Below are 16,543 nucleotides of genomic sequence, written 5' to 3'. Positions count from 1 at the left end.
ACTAAACTTGTTGTTGGGATGCAAGAGATTCGCAGCATAAATGCGAAAGTAAAAGAACTGAAAATTTCCGAAGCACTCAAAGTTGCAACCGGAGAAGTGACAAAAACGATATGTCCATTCGAGGCTTGCATCTAGTAGACACAGAGTGAATAATCATAAGTTTTGTGTTTCGTTTTATCAAAACCGGAAGCACATTAATTTTCCTTGAAAGTAGACAAGTGCGAATATGTATTTGTTATGGTGATTAAAAGCAGACGAAAGACATGATCATTCTCATTGCTTACGTTCATGGTAGTCGTAATTATTCAGCTGATGTATCACAGTTGTGTTAGTGGCTTTTTTAAGATAGATTAAAATGTTTTACCTGAGATCATAATGTCTGTCGTCCAATAAACTATGTAACAGATTTTATCAAATAGCCTATATGACAGGTCGTTGTATATTTGATATTCCATCAATCATTTTGTTGATATTACCTTTCTGAAGTGCTCTATCAAAAACTATCTACAAGGAACCCCTTTAGTGTGAGGTCGTACATGCCCATTCGATGCTTCACATATTGTCTACCATACAACCACAATATTGGCTATCGTGGCAGGGAGTGGAATTGGAGGTAACCAACGGTGAGCACAGCACGAGGCTAAGGAGCGTAGTTGAACTGCTTAGTCGAGTAGTAACTCACAACAGTGTTGCAGTGCTAGTGATGTTGGTACAAACCAGAGCAATTATAACGATAAGCAAAGCAAATATTGTATAATATCCACAACAACAGCTACCGAGGGTGAAATTTCGTCAGAAAGGAACCAAAGGAATTCTGCAGAGTGTGAAAGAAGTAGCCGTTGAAATACGAGTTTACGCGTCTCTGCGAGGTCAGTGAGTGGCATGGGTGGTGCCGTGTACCCTCGACTGTGGGGACAATGTACAGACGATTGTAATGATGACGTACGTGCTTAACAAGAGGAAGTGATACTGAAACAGGTGTCGAGTCATGCAATTCATCATCCTTGTCGGACAGGGATCCAGAAATCCCATCTCCAGTAAAATGTAGTAAAGGACAATCGTTGTCCAAGTAGGGGGTACTAAGCAGAATTACGTACATGGAAGAGCATCTGCAGCATAGTAAAAAAAAAAAATTCAAATAAGTCTGTATCAGTGCGACGGTAGAGCATAAGAAATGCTACGGATATTTAAGGGAAAACAAGACGCACCTGTTATAAAAACTGATGTTTGCGCCTCGTCTATCAAGGATGCTCGGTACAGTTTACAGGATGGCATGATAGTGACCTACTAACTAACGCACATCAAACTGAGCGCGACATAGAGTACAATGACTTCAAGTGAAGTAGTAGATGCACGTACACCTTCAAACACTGCTACATAATTGGAAGACGTAAGATAACGAAATTTCAAACAAAGCGTCAACCTAACAATGCACAACAAACTGTGGAAATGGCCTGAAAATATTTGTAGATGTGGTAAACAAATTTGTTTCATCGTTCAGTAAGGAATTGGTTTTCACCTCCGACCAAACGGTGTTTGAAGAGGAAATGCGTATGAAAGGGACCGTAGTAATTAGAGGTACCAAGAGAGTTAAATCAAGGTCGGCTAATGTCAGTGCCTAACGCATTCGTATACAATTACACTGACTGGTAATGTAGAAGGTTAATTGGCTGCAAAGTTATTTATTGTACTGTGAGAAGTTGGAGGTGCTCTGTCCCCTCCGATTGTGTACGTAGTCTTGCAGGGGCAGTACGGAATATTGACGTCACAGCAACCAAGAATGGGAAAATGGGCATAAGAGAACTACAACTATGGTATGAGCACTGCATTTGGCCAATAGCTGGTCAAAATAACTTGCATCTGCTTGATTCCTGGCCTGTGTATAAAAACCATACTCATTTAGAGCAAATTATCCTTCCTGAAAAGTGTGTGACATTGTATTTCATCTACCTGGAACGACTGGAGAAATTCAGCCTCTGGACGTTTGTTTTCTCCGCGCCTATAAAACATACTGCAGCTGTCTTAAATGTAGCCAAATTCACGATATGCACCACAACAGACAGTTTCATATTCGGCTGCATGGCATCGTATTGCATCAGTTCTCATCACTCCCTTACCAGTATCATTTAACACTGATTAGCCGGAGCATTATGGCCATCGATCTACTATCGATAAAACCTGTCCAGGCGATACCAGCATCAGCTGGCGAGGATTGACTGCTAGTCAGACACTCGCACCGTGCGTGTAGCATTAACGGGCGTGTTGTCTGTGTGTAGAATGGGTAAGGCACGCGACCTGTCTGAGTTTGACCGAGGGCAGATTGTAATTGCCTGGAGGCGTGGCACGAGCATTTCGGAAACGGCACGACTTGTCGGATGTTCGAGGAATGCCACGGTGAGTGTCTTCATCACATGGCGAACAAACGGTCGCCAGCCAACTAGGGTAGCCTAATTTACATCCAAAATCTTGTACAAGATGATGGGAGAGAAAAACATGTATTATTAAACACTGACGTGGCAACTGAAGGTTGTCACGTTTATTGACACTAATTTTAAGTGAGTATGTAATGATAAACAAAACTTAGAAATCGCTCTCACGTTATGTTTGTCATTAAATTTTAAAAAAAAACAATCGAGTAATTATTTGAAAATATGCAATTAAACTGTATGTCAGTATTGAACTTCATTACGTGAGCAATGACTTTCAGTGACCTCAACGTAATGTCACCAAGGAAATTTAAAAAAAAAGCAAGCACTTTTACTTTGCAGTTACTTATTTTGCAAATTGGATTTCAAATTATTATCTGAACAACTGAGCCTTTTTTACTGACTTGAACAGAAACTAATAATTGAATACGTGTAAGAGGTCCGAGCAGATGTAATTTTATGCAAGAGGTCCGAGCAGATGTAATACAGATGTAATTCTATGTAAGAGGTCCGGGCAGATGTAATTTCGATGTATTGCTCATGCGCTGCCTGCGATATGCAACGTATAAGAGAATCGCTGACCAGAGAGCAGTGTTGACTCAGTACGAACTGTGTAGCTGTAGTAGTAAGTTGTTGCTAGTCTGCGCTAGTCTGCGCTTGTGTGGAGTCTGCTCTGCTCTGGTCTGGTGTATCTTGTTGGCTGGCCGGTCGCGGTGCAGCGATGCCGGAGCCTGAGTATTATTGTATAAGGTAAAAAGCAGCCTCGCTCATATCTAGTAATGTTATGTGAACTCCGATGTAAATGTTTTAAAAATGTCCTAATAATAATCTTTGTCATATAAAGTAATTTCTAATAAGCATTCATTTCAATTTAAAGAATTTACTAATTTCTCCAATCCATGATCATTCCGATTGTTGCAAAAGAAAAATCAGTTACTTCCTTTCATAAATGACAAATCTATCGGCCAGCATTGCACAGAGCTGTGCCGGAAAAAGTTATTGTAAGAGCAGATAGTTGGCGACTTTATTGAAGTAAGAATTTTTGCTTTTTGATTCAGAATGATCTTACAGGGCCATGACGCAGCACTGCTGTCGTCCAAAATTTACCAGGTTACTGAATTTATTTTTTATTACGAGGTTTAAGAATTTTTCTGTTTCGAGCTTACATTAGATGAGAAAAGAATTTTGTGGGTACATTAAATGTGAATGAATTTCTGTAGGGAGATTATAAATGGGAACCAATTTTGTTCTGAGGTTACACAAGAATTAGAATCACTATCCATAATATTTATATTATTATTTTTTTGTGGGGAGGTTACACTAAAAATAGAATCATATTATTATTATTATTATTTATTTTTTTGTGGGGAGGTTACACTAAAAATAGAATCATATTATTATTATTATTTATTAAATTTTGTGGGGAGGTTACACTTGGCGACAACCGGCCAGGATCGTATTTCTTTGTGAATCTCTGAGAAGTAGTCATATATCTGCTCTTATTTACTTAAATGTAGTTTGCATCTGGCGAAACGCATTTACTAATTTGTCACTCTTTCTTTCACAGATCATCGGAAAATTATTGATCTTTGTTGTAATTGTGTTTGTTCCATTTTTGCTTTGCCTTTGTTTCATTTTTGTGCTTAATTTCGATTTGTGAGAAAATGCCGCGAAAAACTGTTAACAGTACATCGCGATGTGCAATGAGTGAAATAGCGGACTCGAATAATTTGACCGATAATACTTGCGACACTCAGTGTAATAATGATAATCCGCTAATTACAGATAATCAGTGCCTGCCGATCACTAGTATTGAGTCAAACCCTAATGATGGGCAAATAAATTCAATTACGTCCACAGTAAATTTAACAATTGATGTCACGGTATGTTCCAATACAATGGACGCTGCCCAGTTTGACACACCCGGTTTGCAAAATTTGAATTGTGAACAGATAAATTTTTCTCACGAAGATGAACAATGTAGTCAAAATACATCAGATTTATTTGATTCCGAGGTAGTGACCCACAGTGCACACCTGATTGGCAAACCTTTTCGAGAATCACAGAATGACCAAATGGTTACACAAAACGCGACAAATGCACATACACCATTACACAGCATAGAAAATAGAGCAGCTAATTTTGGCATGGATCGAGTTATAGCATTAATGCTACAAATTAATGAAAATGTCAAACAACAAATTAATGAAAGTCTTAAACAGTCGAAGAAAGAACAAGACGACAATTTCAAACAACAAATTAATGAATCAAACAAACAACTTAGTGAAAATCTCAAACAACAACTTAATGAAAATAATGAAAATCTCAAACAACAACTTAATAAGCAAGATAACAACTTCAAACAACTTAATGAAAATCTTAAACAAGTGAATGAAAAATACGACAACCTTAATGAATCGAACAAACAACTTAGTGAACAGATTACAGCCGTTGCGGTGCAATATCATGATACTAAAGAACAATTACGTGAGGAAATTAAGGCTTGTGCTAGGAACTGTAGTGAAGAAATTAGATCTGTGGCACAAGAATTAAGTTATACACATGCAAAAAAAAATGGTTCAAATGGCTCTGAGCACTATGGGACTCAACTGCTGTGGTCATTAGTCCCCTAGAACTTAGAACTACTTAAACCTAACTAACCTAAGGACATCACACACACCCATGCCCGAGGCAGGATTCGAACCTGCGACCGTAGCAGCAGCGCGGCTCCGGACTGGAGCGCCTAGAACCGTACGACCACCGCGGCCGGCTATACACATGCAGCCACAACTAAAATACTCAGAGACGAAATTAGTGCAGTCGCTAAACAATGCTCTGAAAACGCAACACAGTTACGCGACGAGTTTCAATTAATGTCAGCAGAACTTTCACACACACTGGACGCGAAAGTAGATACGAAATTTGACCAACAGAACAGCCAAATTGACGAACGTTTTAATCACCACCTACAAAACAGTGAAACGCGTTACCGTAAATTTATACAGGAACAGAATAAAGTAAAGCGACAAGTCATGGAAACAATTACTGCACAGAGACAGGAAGATAAGCGTAAATTGTTTACGAAAGCAAAAACATACATAGACAACAATATTGCAACAGTATCAGACGAAATCAAACAGTTGAACACCGAATTGCATGATGAAATCTCCGATCTTAAAACAAAAAACAGACACACACACATTAGACTTTCAGACAATGACCAACAGACTTGGAAAGTTGGAACTAATACAGGATCCCGATGCCATCAAAGCAGACGTTAAAAAATTGAACGAAACCACACGTAAAATACAAAAACAAATTAACGCTTGTGATAATAAAAACGATGATCAGGTAAAAGCACTGACTGAAAAATATGATGAATTGGCCAGTCGTATTGATGTTATCGAAAGTAATAATGACACCAAATCAGACGATACGTCACCAGTTTCGTTTAATCAAACACCCGAATTCCAAAATTTACAGCAGACAATCAGTGAGATAGGTTCGTCTAATAATACATTACGTAGAAAATTGTCATCTTTACAGCATAAAGTGACGGAGATGAAAAATATTTCAGTCTTTAACACATCTCAGCATACGCCACTTTCCGAACATTTGTCAGACTCACACAGCCAGTATAATTTAGGTAATTTACAGAGAGTATGTGAGTTAGATTCCTGACAGTCACAGACAAACAGATTATCATACAATCCTGAACCTGCTAAGACATACAGAGACGATAATTTTGATTACAAGCGCTTTCTATCCATGAGAAAATTGAAGGTATTTATAAATGACAGAACACAAATACATCGTTTGGAGTGGATACGACAATTTATTTTTGTACTTTCACCAGCTTGGCCTGTAATGCAGAAACTAGAATTGGCCTGGATACAACAATTTGTTTTTGAATTTTCACAGGCATTGCCTGTAACGCAGAAACTAAAATTTATTTGCAGCGCGTAATTGACCTCAGGGGATTCATTACGCTTCAATGAATATGTGCCGTAGCGTGCACAGGGCCCTGAGCCGTAGTAATGCTATTTCATCTTTAGTTTTCTGCACTGCTGCCTTCTCTTCTACTATCCTTTATATCTATCAAAACAGCTCTTCAACTATTAATCTATCTAGAATTAGGAATGAGTAAAGAAAACCTGATATGACAAATTTTACCGAAAGTGACAGTATTCTTTAGACACTCCCGAAATGACAACTACCCCCATATTTTTAATAACAGATAAAATTGTAATCATCAATATGTACAACATTTTCAGCAATCGTCAAAATTATCAGCAACAGCATTTTGGTAACAATAGAGGCTTTTCTCCGCAGCAGCAACAAAAGCAACCAGTTAGTATACCTAACCAACAATGTAATGTGCAAGGTCAGAGCCTTAATGTTTCGCCACCTACACGTATAGCGTCGGCTCCGCCAAATAGTAACGCACAGCAACAAAGAAATAACTACGTACGGAAAACACACCATTTCAACTCATATCGCAATGCACCGTATAGAAATGACTATCATGACAGACATAAAAGTAATGAGCACAATTTTCAGCGTAGGTTTAATAACAGTCGGTCTTACCAGCAGCAAAATCATCCGCAACAACAGATTATCATGAATGAACCAGACAGTAGATATCATCCCGAACGTAATACGTCAGGACGAAACAACAGAACAGTTCAAATAGTCGAAATGCCACAGCATCCTCCCGCAAATAATAGCACGTCAGATAGAATTTGACTAGATACAATACAGGTTGCATCTTCCAGCAACGCAAGCAATACTTTTGACACGCAGAATCTTGTTCACGAAAATGTTATTACTTTTGACGACATCCGAGACACTCTTTCGTAGGAAATACCAGTTATTCAAAAAACCATTTCCCACCCTGTCATTGAGGTAAAGATTGGATCATCAAAATTTCAGCAGTAATCGATTCTGGATCACCTATGTCAGTTATAAATGAGGAAACTTTCAACGAATGTACCAAAGAGAATACCTGTCCTACGCTACCACTAGGCAAAATTAAAGTAAAAGGAGCAGTATCTGGTAAAGGAGTAGATGTAAAATTACAGACACATTTATCATTTTGTATTGCAGGTCATACATTTCACTCAAATTTTTGGATTGTTCCCTTATTGACAACAGACGTTATTTTAGGTACGAATTTTCTGGTACAACAAGACGCAATTATTGACTTAGACTGTCATTTCACATTGTACACAGATACGTACGTACACAACTATAATACTCCAGTCGAAGCCGACTATGACGTTATACAAATGATTTCTGATAAAGCTAAACAGAGCAGTGCAAATACAGACGACGAACGCACGCAACTACGCAAAATTCTTTTACAGCAAGCTCCAGTTTTTGACAACGTCCCTGGTACTATGTCCGGTTTTATGTATGAATTTCAAGTTAAACAGCACGACACGTTTAAAGCCAAACATTATCCCATTCCGTATATTCATAGAGAACAAGTTAAGAAAGAATTGCAAGCTATGCTTGACCAAGGAATTATTCAACCGGCAGTTAGTCCGTACATAAACCCACTCCAAATTGTTAAGAAAAAGGATGGTTCACTTCGTCTCGTACTTGATTCGCGTCACATCAACGACATTATTATTAATGAAACAGATCACCCACAGACACTAGAAGAACTTCTACAGAAATTTCATGGTACTGCTATTTATTCCACATTAGATTTGAAATCGGGATTTTGGCAAATTCAGCTCCATCCGGACTGCAGAAAGTACACGGCTTTTCTCTGTTTTGGTGACTGTTATCAATTTTGTAAATTACCGTTCGGGTTAACTATTTCTTCAGCAGCATTTATTCGCGGTTTGAATACTATGCTTCCGACAGAATTAAAAGACAGAATCACAACGTATGTAGACGACATTCTTATTGCAGAAGCTAACTGGTCTGAACACAATCCGATTCTTGAACAACTGTTACGAACTTTTCGTGCACAAGGACTCACAGATAATCTCAGTAAATCGCACTTTGGCAAGACTTCTATAAAATTTCTTGGACATGTAATTTCAGCAGAAGGCATTGCACCTGACCCGGAAAAACTTCAAGCTTTACGTGACATTACTATTCCTACGACGAAGAAACAACTACGCAGCTTTTTGGGTTTAATTAACTTTTTTCGTAAATTTATTCATTATTCTGCTTTAGACACCCCTAGATTATGTCAATTGACGGGTAAAAACACTATTTGGTCCTGGGATAACCAAGCACATTCTGAATTTGTCAATCTAAAACAAGCTTTGTTGAATGCACCACTTTTATCACATTCAGATCTTACTACAAATTTTTCCATTGCCACCGACAGTTCTAACACCGCTTTAGGCGTACACATTTTTCAGGAAATTGAAGAAGATGGTTCTACAGTAATTAAAAACATCGCCTTTGCGAGTCGCATTCTGTCACCTGCTGAACGCGATTATTCTGTTACAGAACTTGAAACATTATATGTTGTCTGGGCATTTACGAGATTTCGGCATTTTCTTTATGGAAGACATACGACCGTTTACACAGATCATAGAGCTACACAGTTTTTACTTTCAGCAAAATTTACACACGATAGGTTAAGCAGATGGAAACTTTATTTACAGGAATTTAATTTTACAGTTGTTCACATTCCCGGTACACAAAATATTGTAGCAGACGCACTGTCCCGTTCTCTCAGCAACAATCAGCAAGACATCGCAACCAACTTCTGCAAAGCAAATTTCAGCGTCATGTATATTCAACAAGTTGCATTTGAAAATTTAATTTCGTCGTCATAACGAGACATAGCACAAGAGCAGAGTAAAGACAACGTATGGAAAGAAATTAAACACCTTTGGCAAGATAGGAATAATGTTACCATTAGAAACCATTACACTGTACGCAATAATATTCTGTTTCGCCGCTCTCACCCTGACAGCAACAATTGGTTACTATGTATTCCTGACGAGCCTGTTAACAAATTAATTTGGTATACTCATTTAGGTTACGAACATTACGGAGCCAGAAAATGTTTTCTTATACTGAGACAGAACTATTATTTTGCTAACATGGAGAAATGTATTCGACGAGTTTTAGCGTCATGTAAAATCTGCCAGAAAGCTAAATCAGACACGACTTCACATATTCCTCCATTACATCCCATTGTACCTGTTAAATTGAGACACATGGCCGCTGTAGACATTTTTGGTCCGCTTCCCAGAACTAATAGAGGTTTCTGCTACATCTTTGTCACTGTTGAACTCACTTCGAAATGTGTTACCTTCACTCCGCTGCGCAAAGGTACTGCTAAATCTGTTTCGAAAGCATTTGTAAAACATTTTTTATTTCATGTGGGGCATGTATTGAAAGTAATTTCCGACAATGGATCACAGTTTCGATCTGCTACATGGACACGTATGTTACGAGCTAGAAACATTTCTCCGATCTATATATCCAGGTACCACGCTTCTTCGAACCCTTGTGAACGACTAATGAAAGAAATTGGTAAACTATGTAGAATATACTGCCATAAAAAACATATTGATTGGGACACACACATACTCTCATTCCACGATGTAATTAATTCCATACCAAATGAATTTACTATGTTATCTCCGACTGTTATACTGAAAAATGTAGAACCACCTAACAAAATTAAAGAATTAGTATCCTTTCCTACATCTCGTCGACTACGACACCATGAAATAATTGACATTGCGCTGAACAACATCAAACGTGCCGCAGAGCGCCGGAGAAGACAGCAAAAACAGGTTTGTACACGCCATGACTTTCACATTGGACAGGAGATATTAGTACGTACACACTATTTATCCAACAGAGGAAAAAGTAGATGCAGTAAATTTGAGCTTCTATACTCAAGTCCATATCGAATTCGCAGCATTCCTCATCCCAACGTAGTACACGTCGAAACTCTGAGAACCAGAAAAAGTAAAGGCAATCACCATGTCTCCAATATTAAACCCTTTATTGAATGAACATATTTTATGATTTATCACACTGTAATGCCATTTCCTGATTTTTATATGACCACTTATACAATTATATTTATATGAACACTTACTGATGATTATCGTATTTTTTCTTGGCAAGTACCCGGCAAGGTAAGGTTAGCAGGTCGCTTTTCATGTCGTTATATATCAGACCATGGACATTTTCCATTTTTCGTGTATGTATGATTGTTTTCCTGTTTTGTTTGTATGCACTACGAAATCTTTTAAAATATAACAAACACCAGTTGACTTTGACATTTTGCCTTATGATATCTCAACATCGTGACTATTTTACAATTTTTTTGCTACTACATTATGGTACTCTTTGTGTACATTTTTGCACCTGAACACTGTCTATATTTTTGACATAATACGTTTTCTGTCATGCTATGCTGTATGCTTAATTATATCACTGGAAACCAGTTTTTATTTAATGGGTATATGATTTAAATGCAAGATATTAATTCTTATTCATCATTTTCAGATAGCAATAACGTGTAAAAGAAATAAATTAAACAAACCACAGTGGATTACTATGAAATGGGAATTTCACCTTCGGAATGAACGAAAGAAGATGCAATACCTCGTCACGAAGAGTAAATGGATCAGAATTAACAAACACTAACAAGATACACATTGTATGATAGCAGTCATAACCAATTTTTCTTTCAGAATACGAGGCGATTGATGCAGGCTGTCAGACAGAACTACACATCTTAGTCTTAGTGATGAAATATGCTAGAAATAAGAAACTCTATACTAAGAATAGTTGTATGAAGTAAATGGTATTATGAATAATGAATAATGAAGTGTCTTTTATGCAGATGATAATGAATGGTGATGAATAGTTATATGAAGAATATGCTAATATGAATAACGAAGTTTTTCTTTGCAGGTGATGATAGTAATGAAGTTGTGGTAATATGAATAATGAAGTTTTTCTTTGCAGAAGAGAATAATGATGAATTTTATATATTTACTGTTAGTTAAGAAATGCTATATAGTTATTTAAGTATTTATTGCAGTTCGTTTTGACAGTATGTCTTATGTCACATGGTATAATGACTGAATGTTTTGGAAAGGACAGCTAGAGTACATGCATATTGAGTACTCGTTTCATTACCTGTTAATTCGAAGTTCACTACTTTTCAGCATAATATGCGTTTCTTCTTTCAGCTTAATAATCCATTTTGTATTTTTTCTAGGAGAAGCTATTCATGAAATTAATGTGCTATAAGCAGTTAGTCATTAAACCTGTTCTAGTACTTGCATTTTTTTACCCATTTGTGTGTGCCATTCATGAATGTGATCACATGTACTCTACTTGTTTCATAACCTTGCTACAGCTGACTCATGACGAATGACGTTACCTATCCTCATTTGCAGCAATAAGTCAAAAGCAAATATTGTAATGCCCCAGCAATTAATTATCGATCCCAACGCAATGCATTGTTAGCACAAAAAAATGTATTACCAGTCCCAAATAATGCTACCAGTTTAAGAGAGTTCTGAGTAATACTGATGATGTTTTCTAATCACAGACCTTGAGTAATAGTTACAGTGTGTTACATTTTAAATATGTCCTATGTCACTTGAATGATGAGTTCTGAGTAATAGTGAATGATATTTTGTAATAATGCATACATGCTATGCCAATAATTTCTGTAAATAATATTTTTGCTATACTCTATAAATGCTATGCTAATAATTAACTCTCATTTTGAATGATGACTTCTGATGGTTTGTAACTGGCCAATGAGTGCCAATAATTATTTTAAATATGTTGTATGTCATATGAATGATGAAAAATGTTTTGTAATATTCAATACTTGCTATATGTTTAGTAACTGGCCAATGAATGCCACTGTTTCTTATATTTTAAATTTGTATTATGTCACTTACATACTATTATATATGAATACCAGTAGCTTGATGCTACACTCATTAGCTCCTGTTTTGAATGATGACTTCTGATGATTTGTAACTGGCCAATGAATGCCAATGATTAGTATAACTAGATGAATTATGTAACTGGTATGCCATTAATTAACTCTTGTTTTGGATGATCACTTTTGAATAATGCATAAAAATTGTTTGTAACTGGCCAATGAGTGCCAATGTTCACTGTAATCAGATGACTTATGAACATTATTCTGTAATACTTCATACATAGTACAGAAATGTTTAGTAACTAGGCAATGAGTGCCAACAATTACTCAAATCGGTTGATAGACTAGTGTAATTCTCAATTATGACTAGCATAAGACTTAATGTTCTTCACCTTCTGACCTAATTACCAGAAATTACTGCAATATCCGTTTGTCCTGTCTATCCTTATGATCATGGAGCACTATATTTGGTTTCTGCACTAATTCTAAGTTGGTGAAAGAGTGTGGTGTTGACACATCATGGTGTCCACCACCTTAACAATGGAGATGTTATTATGGTTCCACTGTTTGGTGTACCTAATGTACTACCAAATGATAACATGAATATTAATACGACATTTCAGTGTCTTGGCTACACTGACTAATACTTCAGGGAAGAGAACTTCAGATTGTCTCACTTGGTGTTGTGCTTCTGTAGAAAGATATGGACTTTCAGTGCAGCTATGTGCAACCTACTGTGCTACAACCATGATGCAATCCTTCCCTTTCCTATCCTAGTTCTTTAAAATGGTAAAAAAATACTACAGTGCGTGTGCACTTTATGTCATTTGTAAATATGTTTTGTACTCATTGCGTATCCTAGTTCTTGTAAAATGGTAAATAGGTATACAGTGTGTGTGCACTTTATGTCATTTGTTAATATGTTTTGTACTCATTGCGTATACATTTTGTGATTTCTTGATATGTTCTGTACTCAGTGCAAGTGCACTCTATTTCATTTCACGTTCTGCACTTATATATATATATATATATATATATATATATATATATATATATATATATATATATATATATATATATATATACTCTGTGACTGTAAACTTAGTTAATTAAGAAAAATTTGTTGCTCATGATAAGTCCAATTGACTCACCATCGTTGCCAAATTTTTGCCCCCCCCAGTGGTGGGTTATGTAAGAGGTCCGAGCAGATGTAATTTTATGCAAGAGGTCCGAGCAGATGTAATACAGATGTAATTTTATGTAAGAGGTCCGAGCAGATGTAATTTAATGCAAGAGGTCCGAGCAGATGTAATACAGATGTAATTCTATGTAAGAGGTCCGAGCAGATGTAATTTCGATGTATTGCTCATGCGCTGCCTGCGATATGCAACGTATAAGAGAATCGCTGACCAGAGAGCAGTGTTGACTCAGTACGAACTGTGTAGCTGTAGCAGTAAGTAGTCGCTAGTCTGCGCTTGTCTGGTGTGGAGTCTGCTCTGGTCTGGTCTGGTGTATCGTCTTGGCTGGCCTGGTCGCGGTGCAGCGATGCTGGAGCCTGAGTATTATTGTATAAGGTAAAAAGCAGCCTCGCGCATATCTAGTAATGTTATGTGAACTCCCATCTAAATCTTTTAAAAATGTCCTAATAATAATCTTTGTGATATAAAGTAATTTCCAACAAGCATTCATTTTAATTTAAAGAATTTACTAATTTCTCCAATCCATGACCATTCAGATTGTTGCAAAAGAAAAATCAGTTGCTTCCTTTCATAAATGAGAAATATGTTGGCCAGCATTGCACAGAGCTGTGCCGGAAAAAGTTATTGTTAGAGCAGATAGTTGGCGACTTTATTGAGGTAAGAATTTTTGCTTTTTATTCAGAATGATCTTACAGGGCCATGACGCAGCACTGCTGTCGTCCAAAATTTACCAGGTTACTGAATTTGTTTTTTTATTACGCGGTTTATGAATTTTTCTGTTTCGAGCTTACATTAAATAAGAAAAGAATTTTGTGGTTACATTAAATGGGAAACAAATTTTGTGTGGAAGTTAAATGTGAATGAATTTCTGTAGGGAGGTTATAAATGGGAACCAATTTTGATCTGAGGTTACACAAAAAATTAGAATCATATTATTATATTATTAGATTAATAAATTTTGTGGGGAGGTTACACTCATATTACTATTATTAGATCAATAAATTTTATGGGGAGGTTACAATGGTAAGGGAAGCTAGAGCTGTAGTGGAGTGTTAATAGCACTTTATTTAGGCATTTCACGATTGTGTACAAGTTCAAACACCAAAATTCATCTTTTCCTACTCCGTTTTGTTAACATCATAATAAAAATGCGCAAATTATTTCATGAAAGGTTGGCATCAGTGCTCTCGCTACATAGTGTTAGCATTTATTTGCGTAAGGAAAACAATGGCACAGTGTTTGTAAGCTGTGCTCGTGTGATTTCTTCCGTTCTCTCTTCGGCAGAGTGCTGCACAACCATCTGATAGTGAACAATGGCGCACTGTGTGCGAATGCTCTTGTAAAACACGACGAATTTTTCGATGGGTTAGCTTCACGAAGCTTGTGATGGTTCAGCTGTATTGCATTTTAGAACATTCCATTAGTTGAAACAGATGCCCACAAAATGTGTGGAAACAGTTCGTGTTATTATTGTGTGGAATTTTGCAGCACACAAGGTATGGTACTCGATTCTGCAGAAGAATTGAAAAAATAGCCCTAATTGTAGAACTAGTATTCTATATGCCAGCATAATATTATACCGCCAACCGGTTGCAAATAAATGTTTGGTACATTGACCTACGACTCGACACTTACTGAGGGTGTCTTCATCCGAAAGAAATTTCGAGAAACCGTAAAATTACATTGCGAGAAACCAATGGTCAGAATTTAGAGGAGTTATGCTCATCAAAAATAAAATAAAACGCATTCAAGCCTTCGCCACGTGTGTCTAGCTAGGAACAACGTCAGTCTGTTGTATGCCGTTGCTGAGAAACAGCCTTGTTTAAAACTGTATCCTGTATGCAGACAGCACCAGGCGAGCAAACTATCGTGGCCAGAAGGACGCTGTCTTATCACAGAGGCGGAGGTCAACAGCTGACTAGTCTCGTGGTGTCTATGAGGTGTGCCACCTTGCATTATTATCCGTGCCTTCAAGAGTAAAAGAAAAGTTATTTACCGAAGAATTTTGACCCACAGAAGCAAGGTCTGCTTATCTGTTCCCTGTTGCAGAGATTGAGTTTCCTCCATTACGCAGGTATCCCGGAGATTGGATCATGTTTCTGGCGAACGTAAGGAAGCCACAATATGGTGCTGTATGAACAACAAGATAATAATTGTTGCCCAGTACTTAGTAATCCCATTTCTGCTTGCTGACTTAACAAGGTGGCGTGTTATAAATGCCAGAAGACTAGCTGCAATAGGTTTGTCATATGATATTGCAGGGCCTGTGCTGTTACGAAGAACGGTGCAAAGTTCTTCCGGTCACACATGCTTGTCCGAAGGAAACGTTCTTTTTAAGAACACAGGCACCGCGTTATTTTATTTATCCGCCGATACCAGTCACCTACTTTCAGTTAAATGTCCTCTCTTCTACGGGAATTACATAATGTGCGTGCTAGTACAGTCTGTGACACATGAATGACAAGGTATGAAAGTCAGGCTGTGACCATGAGACGTGCATGGAAAGGCAAAGAGATTAAGGTGTCCGTTCGGGTTAAGCCGGAAATCCGGGTTCGAGTCTTGGACTGTAACAAATTTTCATTGTCATCATTCTCATATACATCTGACATTTATTGACGTTTGTCATAGTTGCTGCACCCATCAGAGATGTCATCATCCTCGTTGGCAGTCACGCTGAAAAGTGACACACACAGTAGCATGGATGATAATGGTGGTAACCCTGTAAATTGATCAGTATTGTTCCACTCTGTAGTATTAAGTCAGTTGACCGTCATTGCCCTTACCCAACAGAGAGGGAGAGAGAGAGAGAGAGTATGTGTGTGTCCACGTAATTCAGAGGCAAATATCTTAAGGTGTTGTTCGTAAATAGAATGACTCCATCATTTCATTTTAATATTATGCTAGTTAAATACAGAGGTACGTTTGTGTACAGAATTGAATGCAAAGTGAAGGTTATGGAAATAATGCATATTTTTGTACTTGGCACCTACTCAAGTAAAGGAAACGTAACT

The sequence above is a fragment of the Schistocerca piceifrons genome, chromosome 6 (assembly GCF_021461385.2).
Source record: "Schistocerca piceifrons isolate TAMUIC-IGC-003096 chromosome 6, iqSchPice1.1, whole genome shotgun sequence".
NCBI classification, from domain to species: Eukaryota; Metazoa; Arthropoda; class Insecta; order Orthoptera; family Acrididae; genus Schistocerca; species Schistocerca piceifrons.
Note: the sequence above shows the minus strand (reverse complement) of the source record.